The 17,155-nt window shown below is 50.3% G+C and overlaps 1 protein-coding gene across 1 annotated transcript in view; it reads right to left on the reverse strand.

The window, feature by feature from the left end:
- The window catches only part of LOC119394408 (vang-like protein 2), a 156,292-nt gene extending 139,779 nt beyond the window's left edge, over positions 1-16,513 (reverse strand). The window contains exon 1 of the mRNA XM_037661705.2: positions 15,992-16,513. The gene's annotated coding sequence lies outside the window, so the exon portion shown is untranslated. The remainder of the gene's footprint in view (positions 1-15,991) is intronic.
- Positions 16,514-17,155: the final 642 nt, after the last annotated feature.

The following is a 17,155-nucleotide window of genomic DNA, read 5'->3' on the forward strand; positions in this document are numbered from 1 at the left end:
CGTGTTTCCCGAACTGAAGTAGTGCAGCGGAAATCAAAAGCAGCAGGAGGCCCCGACGCGTCGGAAGCCACCGCGTACACGCACGTGGTCGGCCATGCATGGCGGCGGTGCTCGCCGAAGAGTGGCCAAACGGCAGCAGAGCCCACTCGGGGGCGAGTGAACAAAAGGATTCTCTACCTCTCGCCACCACTGCGCACGCATCGAAGCAGCTCGCCGATATGCACACACGTGAGCGCACATAAAACACGCGCCGCTGAGCGCGTCGAAAGTCCGCGTGCGTGAGAGTTTTCTCGAGGGCTTCCCAGCGTTTCGATAGAAATCGAAAAGACGAGAGTCTCGCCACAGTCTCGCCATTCAATCTTTAACGGTCGTTGGCGCTGAGTTAGCCTCGACCATTGCCGTCACCTTACATAAGGACGAGAGCCCGCAGGGCACCGACCGCTGCAGCCAGGCGGCTCGCCTCTTGAATAAATCAAACAGCAATTAATGATATCGAAATGAAAGCAACTCCTCGAAGACATAGGTGCATTTTTTAGGATGCCGAAAAGCTGCGATGACGCGCCGCGGTGGTATAGTGCATGGTTATGGTGCTCGACTGCTGACCCGAAGGGCGCGGGATCGAATCCCGGCCGCGGCGGCCGCATTTTCGATGGAGGCGAAATTGCTTGAGACCAGTGTACTAAGATTTCGGTGCGCGTCATACAACCCCAGATGGTCGAAGTTTCCGCAGCCCTCCACTACGGTGTCCCTCTTATTCATCTCGTGGTTTCGGGACGTTAAGCGACAACAATTATTATTAATTATGGAAAAGCTGCGGGCGTGTCTCCAGCATTCTTTCGTTGTTGTCGTTAGAAGCCGCGGAATAATCTGAAAAAAGAAAAGAAAATAAAGAAGGAAAATAAAGAACAAGGCCAGATCCTCGACACTAAACCATATACTATCTAAAGGAGATACTTTATAACGCCAGCAGGAGAGAGAGATAATAATCTTTAATGAAAATCCCGGAGAGGTCAGCCTGATTTGTTGCCTGGCTTAAAGGTAATTCGACAATGGGGTAAGGACAAGCGCGGGGAACAGCAACCCAACAGTTATCGCAGACTATACCCTAAATAGAGCACGCGCTTACGTCAACCGGAAACCACGGAAAACTTCGGGTGATAACAATCGCCTGCCACGCCACCGTTACATTTGATCGCATAACAGTAAAGTACTAACATTCTCCGCCAACACCTGCCTCTTCGCGCAGGTGGAAGGGCAGTGTCACTCGCATCCCGCATTTTTACGCGTTTTCCTCGCCCCCTTACCCTCTTTCTTTCTAGGGAGCCACATTAAAGGGACCGCCGCGACAAAGCCGTCCACTTGAAACGTTTCGCCGGGTCTTATGGTATTCTCTTTCTTTCCGGGAAGAATAAGCGTGGTTCCCCCAAGCGAGGCACTCGAGCGCGAGGCGTTCCCCGGCGCAGCCGACAGAGATCGGCGAGACCAACGGAGACAAACGAGCCGACGGGCGGCGTCTTGCAGCGACAGCTCTTCGGCTTTGACGAAAGCCGACTCCCCGGCGGCACTAATCCGCGGAAAAACAGCCGCCCGGAAGAAGAAGAGGAAAGGGGGAGGGGCCCCACTTAGTTCCGGAAGAAGGATGCGACTGGCGGCGGCAGCCTTCCCCGCTGATGAAGGGTTCGAAGCAAAGCAAATACCAAGACTGATGGGGAACGGTGCACAACCACAACACGCGCGTTTCAAGGACCTCGCCGTTGGGCTTCCTTGGCATTACAAGGTCGTTTAGGCAGACGTTCTTCTGTCCCTGCGTCTTTGTCTGCTTCAATTCACCGATACGTTGCAGCAACAAACTTAAAAAGCCACACCAATGAGCATTCGACAGAGGCCAGCCTGGTTGGGGAATAAGTTGAATGAAAGAACCAAGTTTGACCCTGACCAAGAGATTTCAATTTTTAACGACTCAAATGTTGAAGTTGGACAGGCTCATTCTTCAAGGGCGAGTCCCGCCTAGTAGCTTAGCACGTACAGCGTCGCACTGCTAAGCTCAACGACGCTGGTTCGATTCCCGATCAAGGCGGTCGCATTCCTCGTGGTTCTCGCGAGCCGCCGGCGTCCAAGAATGGTTAAAAAAAATTCTTCTGTAGAGACGACACGGCTAAAAAATTGACAAAAGACAAAAAAAAAACATACAAGAGCAACGCATTGAAAAAAGCTCCGTTATGCAAGCTTGCCCTGGATTTGTTTTCAACTCTCGTACTCTATATATCTTAGAAACGCAGAAATCCAAAGTGCACCTGTCCCATGCGAGACTGCATACTATTTATATTTTTCGAAAGCAAATTACATCTGACGGATCTGCTTTCTTGGTCACTTTTTTCTATTTTGTAATTTCCCAAGCACTTCATTTCCGGCGTCTATCTGGCAATGGCGTTAATTGCAGCAGGACTCTTTCTGCTCTCGCTAATCCTACAATACCTGGAAAGTCACTGTTCCGGGTATGCGCTGCAGCGAGAGCAGTCTCACCATGTACTTCCCCCGCAAAGCCATTTCGTATTTCCGCCATACGTGCCTCTTTTTCGCGCACTATAAACCTGGCTAATAAAGAAAACCCTCTTATGAACCAAATCCAGCTGCAAGCGGCGTATGGCATTCAAAGGTAACGGAAACGAATAGCTCTATCATATATATGCAAGCACATGCTCTCCTCTAGGAAAATGAAGGGGCGCTTTTGATGGAACGTAATCGAACTCTCTTTCTTCGACGCCCGGGTTATATTGACGGAAGCTACGACGGTCGACGACTTCCCTCGCAGCAATCGTGAAACAGGAAAGCGGCGGCGAGTGAATCGGCAAATGATGCCGCCTCCATTGCTCTGCGGAAACCCCCCTCGAGGCCTTGCCGGCATGCGGACAGAGGGGGAAAGGCGAGAGCGAAGCCGCGTCGTTTATTTCACGAGCGTGAGGATCGCTACCTCGAACGTTTCGTGTTATTTTAAGGCGAGAGCCTCAGACGCCTCATCAAACGCGAAAATTGGCCGTCGGCGGCGTCAACACGAGTTATGCAAAGAATCAGCATCACGCGGTGCCGTCACCATATGGCGTCACAGACCGCGAAAATTGTTACGTCACTATGTCGTCATCATGACGTCACAGGATAGCCTCACCGCATGACATCGTCGCTCGGTCAAAGGTGGGCCGATCACGGAGGCAGTGCAAAACAGGTGAGGCGCAGAAAGCCTACAATGCCTCCGATCCTGGAGGCAGTGCAAAACCACGTTAGGTGCAGAAAGGTTTCGCAAGTGGGCAAGGGGAGGATCAATACATCGACAGGGAAGGAAAAGACGCAGAAGAAGAAGATGGCTTTTTGCATTCGAGTCGTCTTAGGCGAGTGCATAAGTTTTTTAATTATTATTATTATTGTTATTAACTCATAGTCATCGTGTTACACCGAGTTCCGAAAGCATTTAACTTTTAACATAGTTTCACACGCTGTTCAAGTCTCTCGCCTTCATTTTCTTTGAAAGATTGATTCCAAGAGAAAATAAACATCTATGTATACTGTTTGGAAAAGTTCAACATCATATTAGAATTTGAGCAGCCCGGACACATTGATGACACGACGCAAGGAGGTGTGTACTTACCTAAGCTGTAGTTACAAGCGTAAAAATGTGTAGGAAGAGCCACCATGACTCAACTGCAACACACGGAAAACCCTACAAAATTCTTCAACAACAACAGGCTAAATGTTCTTTACACAGGATTAAACATGTTGACAACGTTCATTAAACTCGAACTAGAAGCACGGCACACGATAGCGCGAAGAGCGGGATTAAGATAATCTGATATCAAAATGAGGAAGTTCATGAGGAAGTTCATGAGGCAATGATCATTTCAAGACGCCGATAAATGGACGATCAAGTGAACCGACTTGTATTGCATCAGAGCTACATTTGACTCATAATGTCGTTTGCTAGTAATTTACTGCACGAAATGAATTAATGAAATTAATTTACTGCCTCGCCAGAAAAGGAATGAACTATCGACCTTCAAGTAAATAACTAAAACTGAAAAATAAAACGATAAACTATATATGTAGACCCGAATAAGTGCCACCAAAGTCCGTTACATCAGAGCTCAAAATCGACGACGTCAGGACTGTCTGATGCATGGACTTCAAGCAGCATTGCCACGGGAATTTTCAAGCGATGCTTGTATTGACAGACCTGTGTAGCTGGTGATGGTGTTCCACGAAACTCTCCTTAACCACAGCTGGCACGAACCAGAGAAATAATAAATAAAACAAAATGAACTTTCTTTCCAGGGCTGGGGTTTGAAACCGGGTCCCCCCGGAACGATAGCGAGTGGCTTGAACACTGGGCCACACGCCCACGCTTGTCCAATGTGAACTGAAGCATACGAATGCGTTCTACCGCATTCGTATGCTTCAAAAAAGAAAACTATTGAAAAAAAAAAAACTATTGGGATGCAGTAAACTTTCTATGGGCGCTTCATTGAAATATTTCGTGTGTCTATATCAGGAATCGCACATGTCAGCCAAATTCCCACGCCAAGCTTCGCTTGCCACCACTTCTTTATTAAATAAAGACATTACCCTAGCATTCTTGTTCATGACAACCATTCGTAAGAGATTCGGTGCGTGTTAACGTTTATTTATTTGGTTTCTTTCTTCGAAAACTCAAACCGCACCCCGTCCGAACAATGCCTATATGGGATTCACAAGCCCGGTTAGCTCAGCGCGAACGAAAACACACACAGACAAACAACTATAGACTACGTATGCAAAACATTGGACACTGATTCGGAAGCCGCGATGGAAGAAGGAGCGACTGCCAATCACTCGCCGCCGCAAAGTGCCACGAAAGAAAGAAGCCGACCGCGCGAAAACGAGCGCAATCTCGACCACGCATCTCGCAATCCAGCAGCTTCCGCGCAACGGGTGCTCCGAGAGCGACGGGTGGTCGTCACTGTATTACATCCCATAGCGCACGCTCTCTTAGAGACGTTCCGATTCTCGTTCTTTATTTGCTTCTTTCCCGGCCTTACTCCGGATACTCCAATCCGAAGGTCATGACCTTGACGTTCCAAGCACGGACGCTATGCACCGGAGAACTAACCATATACACGACGGCTCCAGAAAAAAAGGTACGGCGCGGTATATGGACACGGCGATGGCAGCAGGGAGCACAAAGAAAAACAAGAAAGGAAAGAAAGAAAGTCCAGGTACAACACATCGGCCGTGGTCATCAATCAAAACTTGGAGGAGGACGACCGCGGTCTTTCCTTTCTTTTCTCGATTTTCTGCGTTTTCTCTTCCGGGTTGTTCTGTGAAGCCGTGCGGCCCGCATGCGTTCCGCGGTGCGTACGACACGCGGGCGAGTCGAGGAAGGAAGCGAGCGGAGAAATATCCAGAACAATCTGGAGGCAGGTGAAGAAGAGAAAAAGGCCGCGTCGGCCAACGAGCGAACAAACAAACGAAGCGAAACCGTACGCGTAAGCATAAACCTACGGGGCTAGAAAGACCTCTGACCCCTTCTCGGCGTCGTGTCTTCCACGGAAAGCGGCAAAACACACACGCGGGGGAGCCGCCGCCTCGAGAATGGAAGGAGGTGGATACGGGCTCAGCGGGGAGAGGTCCGCGGAAACGAAAACGATGGGGCAGAATGCGAGTACAGTGCGCGGGGCTTGCTTACTTTAGCCGCGGGCGGGCGGTCATCTTCTGGGGTCGTCTGCCCATTCCGTATCTCTCTGATGCTGTTTTCTTTTCTTTTTTTTTCTGTCGAAATAGTCCGCGTGGACTCTTGGGAGACCACGTGAGGAGACCGCTCACGACGGAGACGCGCAAGGGCACGCAGGCAGACAACGTCGCGACGGGGATGGAAGGGGTGGGGAGTCGTGACGTCTGTATAGGAGTCGGGCACGGATAAAACAAACACACGGGTTGCGGTCGTGCCTCGAGAGGAGACGAGTGGTAAAGGTCAACGCGACGGGCGTTGAGCCGGCGGCGCACAATTGCGCGACGGCCCGAGGGTCGACGACTCCGCGCCGCGCGACGACGGCGGAGAAGTGCTGAACGGACCTCGTCCTTTGTGGCGGACGGCTTCGGACTCTGGACAAACTTTACGGCGTGGACGAAGGTGGTAATGGCCTTCTTTGCACAATGTCTCTCGGTCAATCGACATTCCACGCCACTTTCTCGGCCAACTCGTTTTCTTATACCAACGCTGCGTACGTACGGGACAAGACGGACGACAATCAGCGACGGTAACGAGAATGCAAGCGGCGAAGCCCGGAGGGTATGAACCCTTCCACGAGCAACTTCCATCTGCCCCCGTCGCTAAACAGAGAGAATTGTGCCTAAATCAATGTCACGGGGCCTTGCACACACCCGTGCGGGATTAAAGGCATGACTCTCAGTGGTCCCGCAGGTTTCAGCGCGCTACGTATACGCACGAAGAACAAAGCGTCACCCGTGGCCAGTTAGTGGGCAACGCCTGTGGCTTGCACACACGCAGATCACGTCTGCTACGAGCGTTATTGCGTTGTGACATTTACAACTCATAATTACAGATGCAATATGTGAAGGGATGCCATTAAGATAGGCATTTCTTAACCTGCTTTACTGAATTACGATTCTACAACCCTAGAATAAAGAAGTTAAAGGAATAGGCAAGAGAAACACGACAAGTGAATTGTGTTTCTCCTCTGTTTTCCCCAGAAAGCAAAAAAAAAAAAAGATAGAGTTTACTGAGTTTCGTTTCTTCTAGTATTCTGTGCCTGCCACAGAGTAACGTAAACATGAGACTACACCAATGAGAGCTCTGCCTGCAGTGTTCCTAGAAGGCACAGGGCAAAGGCGGTGGGGAGGAGGGAGGGGGCGATTGACACTACGGAAGGTTTATGCCGCCATCACGTTACGGTCAGATATCTCTGAATAGGCACGCCAAATTAGCGCGTCAGGCAAGACGCAGCACGCGCAGCACTCCGGGCGGCACGAAGCCACACGCACATTTTTATACGCATGCGGGTTCACTTCGAAGACGCAGCGCTGCGTACGAGAAGAGGGAAGTCCCGTAGTAAGCAGGCCACGACGGTCTAAAGTTCGACCCCCGCGGGTCCTTACAACAACAACAGGCCAGCACACGGGACGGGATGCCCGCACGTGAGCGAGTCTCGAGGGGGCCACACAAACAGCAGCTGCTCCTCCTCGTGGTTCGCGCTTGTTTTCCGCCTCCTCTCGGGGCCCTTTGTGTGCAGCAGAGTCGCCATCCTTTTTCAAGCGAGGGGGGGCCTGGGGTGGACCGTTATGCGCGCGGTACCTCTGTCTTCCTTTTATAGCGCCTCGGCTTTATTTCTCCGAGGAGCGAGTTCGGGCCGTCGTCCCTTCCCTTTGTATGTAGAACGCTCGCCGAGCACGCAACGATCTGAGAGGAAGGACGCGATCGGCCATGGCTCGTTCGCGCACGGATCCTCGTGATCCGCCGAGGGCATCGGTTCAGATTCAACGCTGCAGTCCCCGCTGCTGCCTGAGATGCATATCCATGTGCTGACAGTTCGGATGCTGCTGCGACTCTGTGAGCAGAGACGTTGTCATGTATTGAGCGAGCGCTCGCTGATCGACTATTACAGCGATTTATGTAGGAAATTTAGCTGAAAAACTAATAAACTAGCAGAAACCGTGTGACCGCAACGGGCGCGAGACATAGGGTAATCGTAAATCGATGGGAGAGGCACTGATCATAATAATAATCGTTAGGGTTTTACGCCCCAAAACCACGATATGATTATGAGAGACGCAGTAGTGGAGGGCTCTGGAAATTTCGAGCACCTGGGGTTCTTTAACGTGCACCTAAGTCTAAGCACACGGGACCTCTATAGATATATAGCATATGTATAGCCTCCATCGAAGTCCTTGCTATATACTATAACTACATGTGGTTCACTATCTATAGCCTCGTTTTCGACTTTCCGTCCGCGTCCAATCAGAACGCAAGTGCGCATGAGCACAGCGCACACGGTGCCTTATATTGTTAATCTCAGAGCACAGAGCCTTACCAAGAGCCGGAAGAGACAAAAGAACGTGAGAACACGCACACACGCGGACGATAATAGCACCTCGTGTTTAGCGATATAAGTACATTTCCTCAAAGCTTCCTCTTCTACGTGTGATCTTGTTATTGAGTTAACCCGTACCAATAAACTAAACAACCAGGTTGTTTCAGAGGCAAGTCTGAATAGTTGCTCTCATCAAACGGCGCACAGATGCGACGCTACCAGCAGAGGAAAAGGCGCAATATAGGAGGGTCTGCTCTGCTACAACGTTCCGTTCGGCGGCGACGTCCAGTTCGAACAGAAAAAAAAAAAAAGAAATGAACAGATTTCAAGAAAATTCCGTTAAATGCTCAGCGAAGGGCATACAGGGGCAACTTGGGCTCATCGCGAAGCGGCACAATGCAACGCCGTAAGCTCGACCAACCCGTTATAATTACAACGATATATCAGGTTATTCTGCTGGGCCCAATTACTGTCAGCGCGTGTTGGCGGGTTATTGCGCCCTTAAATGTACCGCAGATTCCCCTCCCCCGATGGAGGCACAATAAATAACGGAATTATGATGACTTGATGACTGCGGCACGTACTCGAGCATCGATCGTTTCGAGGACACCGCACGGATCGTGTATACCGACCGCAACAGTGGACGCAATGCCTCCGGCGAGACCAGCGCACGTGACCCACATGACCGCTGGCTAGACGGTCGACGACGACGCGAAAATGGCCCATTGTATAACGCACGCTGTCGGCGACTCTGCAACCCCGCTTCTGACTACATATTTCGAGCAAGTATCGTCGACTGAGACGGACGACAGTGATGTCTTCATTGGAGCATGAGTGGGCGGCGGATACAGAATGTGAGTGAAGAGGGAGGAAAGGAAAGACAACCTTCTCGAGATGAAAAGAAAAATTGACAACCACCTGTTATATAGCACGAAAATACAAAAAGATTTACCAGAAAGAAAGCTTGTTCTGACGAAAAACTCGTCCAGGTACCGCGACCCAAACCGAGACCGACGTCCGTACAAGTTGGTCGCTCTATGAATGTTGCAATATTCAGTATCTGTGGACTTGGGTAACCAAACCAACGAGCGCCATGCTTAGATATCTCTATTCCCGTTAGAGAAAGCCGTTGGTGTCCAGCGGCATTGGGAATCGAACTCAGTACCCTCCACATAAGGCGCGGACGCTCTCAACACTTGACCACCGCTGCGGTATAGTACGAGTGCTACCTGGAGATACTGACGAAGAAAAAAACAATTAATTTTACCACCTGCCCTGCAATCTCACAATAAAAAGCCTGCACTACACGCCTTGACCTACAACACCACTTCGGAGGGCCGATGTTTAAGATGCCGAGCACAACGGCTGCAGCGGTCGAGGGCACAGCGTGAGCTTAAACGGCTAGTACACCGTGGTGCGGATACGGAAAACAAAAGGCGACGCCGAGCCGTACGGGAGCTCCGAACAAGGCCCGAGGCGCCATCGATCAAGCCGCACCAGGTAACGACACGGGCCGCTTGTGTGTGTGAGAGAGAGAGGGAGTCGCCACCTTGGCGCACAACAAGCGTGCGCGCGCGCGCCGCGGGAGTGCACGGACACAAGGAGAAAGACGGGAGCGATTAGGAACGGCTGCCAGTGCTGGGCAACGGCAGCAAGCAGCGGATCGCCACCGCAGTCTTGTTGAGGCCACGCTCTTGCCCGAAGCGGCAGCCGACGTGCACAACGCGCATATGAGCAACGGTATCGTGCCCGCGTTCGCGGATAACCCAGTTCCCTCGCCGTGCTGTGCCACTTGTTCGGCTGCGAACTGCGGGGCTAGCCGGTACCGCCGCCGAGGACAGGCAGTACTGCTACAACGAGCACAGCTCCGACCGTGACGCGTCCACGGTCGTCGGCCGCCGGTAGATGCTCAAGGTTGGCCGACCACACCAGAGTTGAATGTGCTCGCGATAGACCGGAGAAGTGGACGCGATTAGGTACAGAAAGTGAAGGAATCGGATTCCTATTTCTTGACTCCATTTTCGATCATTCACGAGTCACGACCAGTCGGTAATGAAATCACACACGCCAGTCGTCTACGAGCTTCAAGTAGCCTGTTTGTAATGTAGAAACGGCTTCGCGCTTTCAGCCATACTGACTGTACAAAACACGTCTGTGGTTTATGTATCGACAAAAGACTGAAGGCAGCAGAATGGTCTGTATGAGTCCACAACAACACCCACATCCCCCCCCCCCTCTGTATCTCATCCGAGCCTTTATCAATAATAGATGTCAAGACCGGAATGTCTTATGGACAATACTAGGAAATTAATGAAGGCCAATCTAAAGGTGTGCACGGGCTCCGGGTAGCCCGAAAGCCCGAGCCCGACCCGGCCCGCGGGCCGGGCTCGGGCGGGCCGACGTATTTTCACCTCGGGCCGGGCCGGGCTCGGGCTATTTGGAGTTTTGTCGGGCCGGGTTCGGGCCCGGCGCAAAGCCCGACTCAAGCCCGAAATATAGAGAATGAGCGGGAATTGTTTTCCAGCACGCATACAGCGCCTCTTCCGCAACCGCCCTTTACCGCTTTTCCTTTCCATTCGCTACTTTAAACAAAAGGAGAGCAGGTAAAGCAGTGCCTCTGTTGCACTCCGACAAACATAGGAGTAACACCACCTGAGCTAGTGACGGCACCACGCGACTGTTCGCGTTAGATTCAAGGCCAAATCCCATATGAGTGAAAATGCACGCGACAGCGACGAGCGACCCCACGTAGATCGCCTTCGTGCAAGCTGACGCTTGCATGGGCATAACCCATACACGTGACGGCTTTGGTGAGCGAACTCCATTGTTGCTGGCATGAGGCCGTCTACTTGTAATTTGTAATCTGTGTAATAGAGACTGTTCGTCCTGTGTCGTTTGATCATATTTGACATGCTCAATAAAATGCCAAATTACCGGAAAACGATGTTTTGTTTTTGCGGCGAACCTTCAAAAAGCCGGGCCGGGCCGGGCCCGGGATTGTGTTTTCGTACGTCGGGCCGGGCCGGGCGGTCTCGCAGCCCTTTGCCGTCGGGCTCGGGCGGGCCTTCGACAAAGTCAGCGGGCCCGGGCCGGGCTCGGGCTCGGAAATACGGCCCGTGCACACCTCTAGGCCAATCACGCGCTAAAACGAGAAAAAGAAAGCAAAAACAAAGCTCCAGCGTTGTTAAATAGCCATCAGCAGGTACCACTTTCCAAGTACGCGCCCTAACGATTGTCGATGCATGCAGTCACGTAATTAGCACGACCCGCCAAGGTGGACAAGGGAGCTATATGCAGCTGAGGCACAGAGCCATACGATCGAACACGGCACCAGCTGCAGCGATTTAATCCATGTATGGCCTGCTTAATTACAGGTAATTGCTTCGTGCCATCTTGTGGACCTCGGCTGCGTATTTGTTCAGCGCAATTCCCGTGCATGAAGGCCGCAGTGTGCTGGAGCGTTTGGTGACGATAACAGAGCGTATTATTGCTGGGGCGATGACTAACGACATCAAGTGGGAGAATGCACAAAGCACGTACTCTGGATCTTGACGAGGGCGACTGGATTCCCGGACTAGGAAACCGGAGAAATGCAAAGCATACGGACTGCTCTATGACAGTAGAGTACTTGGTACTCTGAATCAATCCGCCACGGTGATCTAGTGGTTATGGTGCTCGACTGCTGAGCCGACCCGCAGGTCGCGGGATCCAATCCCGGCCGCGGCGGCCGCCTTTTCGATGGAGGCGAAAATGTATTGAGGCCAGTGTGCTTAGATTTAGCTGCACGTTTAAACAAACCCCAGATGGTCGAAATTTCCGGTGCCCTCCACTACCGCAACAATCGTCATTGGTGCTCTGAATCGCCTTCTCTTTCTTCCAACTCCCCCCCCCCTCCGGCTTCTAAAGCCTTCTACCATGAAATGTTTCAACTACTTCCATTCTGCGGATACTACGGCATACACGGGATAGCTATACCAGTGCCCTGATATTGTGTTTAAAGGCACGCACAAACAAAAACGATTTTTCTCGTATTAGTAAATTACAACTAAACAATACCGAAAGCACCACTCTTACCGCGAAAAGCAATCTGATATAAGCGAGAAAACGCCCAAAAAGAAACGACGCCTTGAAGTTCGCGCACCAGCTTGCCGTGACGTCATATGTTTTGACGGCGTCTGCTGGCGTCTACGTTATTGTTTGACGCTAAAGATGACTTATATTGTGCTCCAAGGGACACAATGTCTTGACGTAGCAAGTCTGAGAAAGTTTCATCGAACCAATGCGGCCAAAATGCGCGAAATGATTGAAATTCGCGACGTCGATCACACTGATGTTCACGTGCCGATGTTTCGGCGCGAATTTCCAACCTGAAACCTTGACCCTAATTTCCTCTTCTAATAATTAACCCGTGTTGACGAAATTAATTACAATACAGTTCTGAAAGAATAATTTATCTGCCTAAATTGATTTCATGTTTCACTTGAGAGTCCCATTAGGTGAAGTTAGTTGGAATGGGCGGGTTTTGCGGAACACTGCGAGTCCGAGGTTCCTCAACGATAGAGGAGTCAGAGCCGTTAAGTGTGCATGGTTGATGGACCTGCCCCTTCCTCACGCTCTCTTCAACTTCTCGCACAGTGTGTGAATGATTTCATGGCCTTAATGCGCGATTCATACACGCAATGTGATCTTCCACACAGACAGACAGTACCGTCAAGCGAAGCGTTCCTCTCTCTAAGTGTGCCATATATAGTGAGAGAGAAGGCGAAATGCTGGGAGGCCATCGAAGACAAAACAACTTGTTTCCTTCCATACACTACAGGGAGGCAACAAACTCGGGGAGTTTAGCAGCTAACGTACGTAAGCTATATACTACGGGAAGGGAAGCGGCTTGCGTGCACAAGCGGTAATCAATAGGGTTTCATCGTGTCCTCATCTAAAGATATCTAAACAAAGGAAATAGAAGAGGTACAGGGGTGCTCAAAAGTCTCCAGGCCACGCTGCCATAGGATTATATGAGATAGTGGCCTGCTAACTTTTAACCTGCCCGTACGTATACCCCACACCTCCACTAAATGTGACGGAGGCGAGAGGTCATGAATATTTTACATGCGTGTTGCGGTGGCCAAGCAAGATGGCTGAAGAGCCCAACACGCAAGAGTTTTACGCACACTCGTCCTCTTCATCACTTGGGGAGCGCAGCTCATGTTCATATAGCGCCGTAACAATATTTCTACAATGACGGTATGATGACCCTGTATAGCATAAGAAAATACGCGAGCGCTAAAAGAAGTGCAGTGCTCGCGGATTGAAACGCGAAAATTTAAGGCTGAGTAATGCACGTCCTTTCGTTTCTAGCGTCTACAACAACCCTCGACACCAATTGACATGGGTTCCAGAGCATCAAGTATACTGTTCTTAACTAAGACGCATTACGATTCCTGCATCCTGCAGCAAATGCTGCATCAGCTGGTGCGGTCGGCATTCTGAATGGTCCGTTTCGATAGAGCTTGTTCACCAACGCGGTTATAGCGCAGTTGTGGGGTCACGGGACGTAAAATTTGCCTCGTCGACGCGTGCTCGCAATGACCATGAGATGACAGGCTGATCGAGTCGATTGTTCGCGAAAGCAAGGGTTCGAGCTCTTTACATGCGGCGCGATTTCGCATGTCGATGCGGCAAATACGCTGTTATATTCTTTGTCCGTATATGATTACATGGTGTTCAATGTGAGGAGCTCTCTTGGGGCCGAATTCACGAAGCTTACGAAGAATTCTTGAGTAAAAGACCGTATTGTGAATACCGGCGCTGAGAAATCGTTTCTGTGTGTGCAAGCAGCGGGTAAACAACACAGCGACCGCAAGTGAAAAAAGTCACGATGGCATCCCTGTTCTATAGTTTTCTCTCTCTCTCTCTCTCTCTCTCTCTTTTTTCGTTCTTGCTAGCCTAATTGAGCGAAAGCTTAGATGAGGTTTAAGGAAATAACGCCTTTATTTTTGCGTTTACAGCGAATTTGGAAGCGTACTGTATTTATTAAAAGTGTTTTCACGTTACAACTGTTCGGACGAGCATATGTCAGCCAATGATTATGTGGTCATATTATTAACGGAGGCAGCCGGCCAATCAGAAAGAAGCATCCCATACGAAAATCTACGCAGTTCCGCAGAGCCGGCGCGACGAGCACGAGGAACATGCATCAGACATAAAGACTCAGCTCAGATAACGGTGTTAGAATTCGGATATAGCGAAGTGTATGAAAATAACATCAGCTATAGCGAAGTGCTTGCATAGCGTGCAACGAAGCATTCACAGTGCTTCGAATGATTTCCCAAGGTGTGCACAACACCTCGAGTACAATAAGCACTGAGTGCAATGCACATAATGAAACTGCCCCGCGTATACATCGTATGAGTTGCTCTGGGGCGTCTGAAAAGATTTTAACGTTTGAAAAATAGTTCATAGGATTGCTTACTATTCCGCTTACGTGGATATCAACGAAATCATCGCATAGCTCAGAAGAGACTCACGGGACTTAAGAAGCCTGCGAGAACATTCTTAGGTGCAGCTTTGCTGTCCTTTTATGAATTGCTAGGATTTCCCAAAGAACTGCAAACACTTATATATATAACATATATATATCGATATGTACTAAGTAAACCTATACCCCAAAGCTGGGGCCGAATTCACAAAACTTCTGTTTCGTAAGTGCGTGTTCCCATTGGTCAGCCATCTTCGCTAATGATATGTCCCGCATTGTGACTGGCTGAAATATTCTCTTACGAAAATTTTTAGCGTAAGACGTTTTCGTGAATATGGGCCCTGATGAATAGATTTCAGCTAAGCGATATCAAACACGAAAACCGCCCATGCGGTGCTCGCAGCTCTGGAAAACGCACTCCCATATCGCCTCACGTGAAACACTTTTACGAGACGTGCGTTAGACGAGAATAATTAGGAGACCCTCCACAAAGAAAGGAAGGAGAGTATTGAGGGCACGGTCCCGGTACGATGATCTCGCGCAAAAGCATCCGTGCACCTGTCCCGCATGGCAGATGCGAAGCGTGAGCTCAACTATGGTGCACGCGAGCTATTACACCGAAAGTGCCCGCCAATTGGAGTCCGTGCCGCGCTTACTAATCTGGTTGCATGACGCCCACCACGTCGAAATGCCCACCCTTCATGTAAGCCAGCTATTAGGACTCGTTCTCCGCACAAGACTAGACTGGTTAGACAACGTACAGTGCGATCCCCGTGATCTAGAACGAGCAATAATAGAACACCAAGAACTCCGGGCATTAAAAAAAAAAAGAGAAAATGAAAAGCGATGAGTGCCGCTGATAAGTTTGTTTCTTTGGCTTTCATAAGTTCTTCTTTGAGACTTCTGTACAAGTTTTCAGTGTTGAGTGTAACTGGTGCCTTTATCTTGTTAGCTGACTAAGTTCTCACTTTTGGGAGTCGTGATTTGTGGAAGTGAAGTAGTGCAGGCGCGCGGTTACCACCATAAATATATGTCACAATAATAAAAATTCAGCTGTAAGTTAGCGCTTGTGTCTATGACATCCCCCCTGTAAAAGAAGTTTTTACCCGAACATGGATGTATATTTTTACGTTTCCTTGGCAGCTTGCGTCGGTTTGCGCTAGAACTGCTTGACTCAGCAGCATGTAGAGCAGCGAAGCACCCAATTAAGAAGGCGTAAAATTAGGAATAAGCGTAATCGTGAAAACAACGCTTGTTTCACGAATTGTAGGTATAACATGATCCGTAAACATCGAAGCATACATCTGTACGCCACACAATGAACTTCACCAAGCAAACAATCAGTCCTTTATGCTTTATCAAAGGTGTAGCCAGAGCCCCTGTACGAGACGCCATCTCGTTAACTGCATTTAATAAATAAATAAATAAAACATCGCAAGCTTACCTGCCGGCGTCAGGTACTGGCCAGTCGAAGTTCAAATATCACGGTGTTGCTGTACTTCGTCAAATGTAAGCGCCAAAAGCAGCCGACGGAGCGCACACAACAGAAAAGATAAAATATCCGCGCACACCCGTAATCCGAGGCAGTGCACGCTGGTGTCGCTCGCGTCACTCGCACAAAATTCTCCGACGCGGCCGGAGGATCAGACGAAATCCAAAGCACGCTCGGCTCCTAACAACGGCGTCGTCGACCGGCCGCCGCCAGCGACCATCTTGAAGCCACGGACGGACGCGTCGCCGGCCGGGCTCGCTTGTCAAGAAGACTCTTAGCCGAACGCCGAGCCACTGGTTCGCATCCTCCGATCTCTGACCCCGCGGTCGACAGCTGACGACGACACGCTAGGATCACAGCACCGATGCACCAACACCACGACGTCAAAAACAAGAACTTCGCGAACAACGAGTGACCAACGCAAACTCGCCGGCCCGCGCTCTCCGGTCCCGTCCGCGGTTTGCGAGACCGCGTCTACGTTTCGCGTTCTTTGCCAAAGAGGACGCGCGCGTTGCCAACGATGCCGCTTTCTGATTGGACGACTCGATCCGGTTCTCGTTTTCGGTAGGCGCCCGCTCTCTCGTTTTTTCTCCAAATGAGCGTATGCTTTTCCCGCCAGCTTGGTGCGTTGTGGAGAAGGAGGCCTACGGGAGGAAAGTAGACGACATCGAGAGCGCGATTTTTCGGCAGCGGGGAAAAAAAGCAAGGTCCATATGGGGGAAAGAGCTTGATCTATGGCAGGGATTTGCTCTACTCTGAAGTGCACACGCTTTAGTATATGTTGTTCCTTCTTGGCGAAGCAAATACTCCAGGCGTTGTGCTCGCATAATATGGCGCACGTGCTCGTTCGCTCGGCTCTTTGATTTATACCCGCCCTTCGGCCTGTCCGACAATTTCTCAGGACTAAGGTGCTGACAGGGCGATAAGTTAGGGCTAGTGTTGAGGAGAAAATTATTGTAATAATATCATCGAAGGGCCGGTTTTACGACCAACGCGGATACACGGTAATAAGGTTCGCCGGAATTGCGTGACAGATGCGCGGCTTTTCATATCGGACTCTGCGACTCTCAGAAATGGGAAAGATGCGAAGTGGCTGTGGTCGAAGAAAAATAAAAA

This window comes from Rhipicephalus sanguineus, chromosome 5 (assembly GCF_013339695.2).
Source record: "Rhipicephalus sanguineus isolate Rsan-2018 chromosome 5, BIME_Rsan_1.4, whole genome shotgun sequence".
NCBI classification, from domain to species: domain Eukaryota; kingdom Metazoa; phylum Arthropoda; class Arachnida; order Ixodida; family Ixodidae; genus Rhipicephalus; species Rhipicephalus sanguineus.